This window comes from Cicer arietinum, chromosome 7, assembly GCF_000331145.2.
Source record: "Cicer arietinum cultivar CDC Frontier isolate Library 1 chromosome 7, Cicar.CDCFrontier_v2.0, whole genome shotgun sequence".
In the NCBI taxonomy this organism is placed as follows: Eukaryota; Viridiplantae; Streptophyta; class Magnoliopsida; order Fabales; family Fabaceae; genus Cicer; species Cicer arietinum.
Window position 1 is genome coordinate 34,919,897 of NC_021166.2, and position 3,904 is coordinate 34,923,800.

Below are 3,904 nucleotides of genomic sequence, written 5' to 3' on the forward strand. Positions count from 1 at the left end.
GAAGGGGTTCCCCTTATTCTATGTGAGGTGGGGCGTACGTAAGAGCGGAACCTAGATAGAACGCGGAGCGCCGGCCGCCGATACAGTGACCATGCTTACCAGCTCTGACCATTGCCGCCTATAGATATAGATGGAAGGTAGCTTGCTTCTCTTCTCCTAGGCGGCTCCCTGCACATGTTATTCGCGAAGAAAAGGCAGCGAGCGGTTCTTCGCTTAGTAGAGCTACCGGCCGCCGGTTACTTTCTGAGGGGCTCCGCAGGATAAAAATAAGGTCCCCCTTACTCTTCTCTCTAAAAGCTTTATAAAGCTCGGCGAGAAAGGGTTGGTTAAGAACTATTGACTGTAAACCATAGCAGTTACAGTCACTCAATGGAAATGTTTGCCTTTGGAATGAAGATGGATGAGCAGAGGTTTGAAGCCAGCCGCTCGACCCAAACAAGCAACGGCGTTCGAGCCCCTATCAGATAAAGCCTTGGTAAAGCGCGCTAGCGCGCTTGACTTGGAGGTTCGCGCATCCTCTTGCTGGGAGAGGAAAGCCTGGAACTGATTAAATTCGGGGGAAACATGGAATCGGTCACTATACTGGGGGGGCGAGACATGACCGCGACTTAAGATTCAAGTACCGTTGAAAAGACTAAAGGAACGGGGGGAATTACTACCTGTAATAAAGCACAGGCTAATACGAGCCGACCAGAACTTAGATTACCAGATCCTGGACACAATCTTCCTAGAGATGGAGAGCCCCTTGCCCCGCCTTTTCTAGCCTCTCCATCTTGCTTACCTAGCTCTTGTCTTAGTTACTCTTCTTCTTTTCTAGTCTAGGTTTTTTTCTGAGTGTTAAAACAGTAGATTTTTAATTTGCCAATGAATTGGCCCCGATTCGATCAATAATGGGATTCTTGGCTAGAAGAAAGGTTCTGTGACATGGACGCCCAACAAAACTCGGTCGGTTGGCCTACCTAACAGATGATAAGATTCTCGATCGATTTGATCGAATTTTGAAAAGTCTTTCTCATTATTCAGAACAGTGGAGCTTTCGATCAAGACGTTCTCGCCTCCCCCGTTCCGTTTGGGCTCTCGCTCGAATCGGAACCTTTATGCGTTGGTAGGCTTTCGACTCGAATAGCCGGGCGCCAATAAAAGAAAAAGTTTTCGCACGGGCTCATCATCTGATGCAGAACTGATTTCATAACCACCATCCATCACCAATCACATTCCACATCCCACTTCAAACTTATCGATTCCTCGGGTAGCCTCCTCTATAAAGGCATTCCAGCTTCAGAGGCAGGTGAGCCGGGTCAGGAAGGACTTTGACTGCTGGGATGGGGTCGGATCCTACTCGAAGCACTCCACCACGAATAAAAATCTTCGGGTTGGATAGGCAGTAGAGATAGGAACTCCTATCTGTAGGGCGGCTTTCAAGACAGAGATGCACTACTCCATCTGGCTTGAAGACCTCGTGGAGAAAGATAAGAATCCCTTTTTTAAAGGTAAGGACTGAAGGGAATAAAAAATAAATAGAAAAAATCCCTTACCGGCCGACGGGACTCTACGTCTGGGTCTTATTCCATCTTAAACTCGGATTAGGAAGAGTGCCCTTGAACTACAGATCAATCATAATAAACAATAAAAAAAAAGAAATGGATTCTCCTGACTCTAACAAGTAAGCAAGTAAACTACCTTTAGGCGAGAAAAAGAAAAAAAGGCAAGGGGGAGATAGGGAAGAGGAGATTAAGGATAGTCACTCCGCTCCATAGATAGTGAACACGGATTCTTGTTTCATTTTCCATTCCTTTCGGGTCGAAAACGCGGGCTGCTGGTGGGGCTGTGCCCATTCTTTCTCCCTCTTCTTCCGCTTGACAACCGGAATAAGGAACCTTAGAATTAACCCTACCTGTCGATGAAAAAATAGGATTTGAGAGGAGTGAAGCTGCTTGACCGAATAGGGCAAGGAGTGAGAGCTAGCGGATCGGGAAGATTTTTATGGAATGTCCTACTCCTGCCCGAGCTTTCCGATCAACCAATCCCCTCTTATTTGAGTTTAGGGACATCTCTTTGTTAGGTAGGGCCAGGGATCACTAATTAGTCGAATGAGCCCATCCCTCTGGCCTATCATTTATTGGTCGATCCGGCTGGCGGCTCCTGCATCTCCATGGGGCCCCTACAAGTTGCTAGGAGTCCCTCTAGTCGAATCAATAATCAATAGAAGTTGACTGACCTGGCTCTTCAATCGACGATCTACTGTTCCCTCTTAGTTGCAGATGCCCATGCTTTGATTCGAAAGCCCTAGCCAGTGATGAATCCCCAGTAAGATCGGAGTCTTTCATTCCTCCTCCCTTCAGTCCAGTTTGAACCCGTCCCAGCAACGAAGACCTTCCTACTTACTGCAAGGTGAGGCTCTGCCCTTCCCCTAGAATCCACTCCGGGTCGGAGGAGCTGCTAGTCCAACTTCTGGAGCAGCCGAGATATTGAACAACGAACGAGCAAGCTACCTTGCCTCACCCTGAGATGAGAGGGAAGGTCGATTTGACTCGAATCCTGGACCTGATCTTTAATCCTACACCGGTTAATGATGCGATGGGATAAGTTTTTTTTTCATCAATGCTGGCCCAGTCGAGGCTCGTCCATGCCCAATCCCAATGGACAAACCTCTGATCTGCCCCTAGCTCTATAATCCACCCGTCTTCCCCAGTCCCTGAAAGCCCTCCTATCCTTGGCCTAGCCCTCTTTCTCAACTCGAGTCTGAAGTTCAGCGGCTTTCATCATTGACGAAGACCTGCGCTAATAAGACAAAGAAGTGGGGAGTCTATGCCTTTTCATAAAACGAAAAGCTTTCAGTCCTTGAATGAATCAGTAACAACGAATTCGTGGAATGGGGGATCAAGAAACGGATAGGGAGGGGAATGGCCTTTCCATTATTGGTGGACCTTCCCTTGAATTGAACCGGTCACGGAGCTCTCCATTGAGTTGTTTAGGTTCTGGAATTCCATCTCTAGTTGGGGGTTTCAGTTCGAAGGTTATCAAATGTGGTGCGGGTTCATCTCTCTCGACCAGTTCAGGTTCAAGGGAAGGGTGATCGAGGGGACCCAGACTTTAGATCTCTTTCTTCTCTATTCTATGGCGGGGGGGTTCTTTCGTATCAAGAGAGTGGTTGGGAGGCCAGGGGAAGACGGATTGGATCGAGAGGCGATGCCTACTCTACTCGTTACCACTAAACGACGAAGCCAAGAGCGGAAGGAGGGACTTGAACCCTCAACCTCAGCCTTGGCAAGGCTATGCTCTACCATTAAGCTATTTCCGCCAGCTACGGTAGTGGCGAAGCACTACTGAGCAATTAACGTATCACTTGATACGGACGACTTCTGTTTTTCCGCCGGACCACACTCTTAACCTCCGATCGAGATACGAGCACGAGTAGGTAGGCGGCTAGGGGGGGAGGGGCGGCTGCCTTTTCCATCAATCTCCGGCCGCTCAGTGCCGCTATTGGTGCGAGTTGTAAGGAAGGAGTCTTGGTCTCGAGTCGAGCTGGGGCGTCATTTCATTCTCGTAACGGGAGTGAGTGCACCGCAAGATCAGACAAGTGACTCCCTCGCAGCGGTGGCATCTGTCTTTTTAGTTCAGTCATTTCCTAAGACGGCTCCTCTTATTATACGATAATCCAAGCAGATCCGGGAGCTGAAACATGAGTGTTTGTCTCTTTTTCAACTTCAACAGGAATGCATCAACAAAACAGCCCTTCCATATAGATCGTCGTGGCATGAACTTTGTCAAAAAAAGAATTTATAGCTAACTCCTCTTCCTATTGATCTTGATTAGTTCCAGCTTGTTGAGAGTTCTCTTTTCTTTCTAGACCGGACCCTTAGACCGTCTCCTGAAAGACCTGCTTATCCCGCATGTGCTTTCG

The 3,904-nt window shown here is 48.2% G+C and overlaps 1 non-coding gene across 1 annotated transcript; it reads right to left on the reverse strand.

The window, feature by feature from the left end:
* Positions 1–3,229: 3,229 nt before the first annotated feature.
* Positions 3,230–3,301, reverse strand: TRNAG-GCC (transfer RNA glycine (anticodon GCC)). Its single transcript has one exon. It is a non-coding gene; the product is annotated as a tRNA-Gly (tRNA).
* Positions 3,302–3,904: the final 603 nt, after the last annotated feature.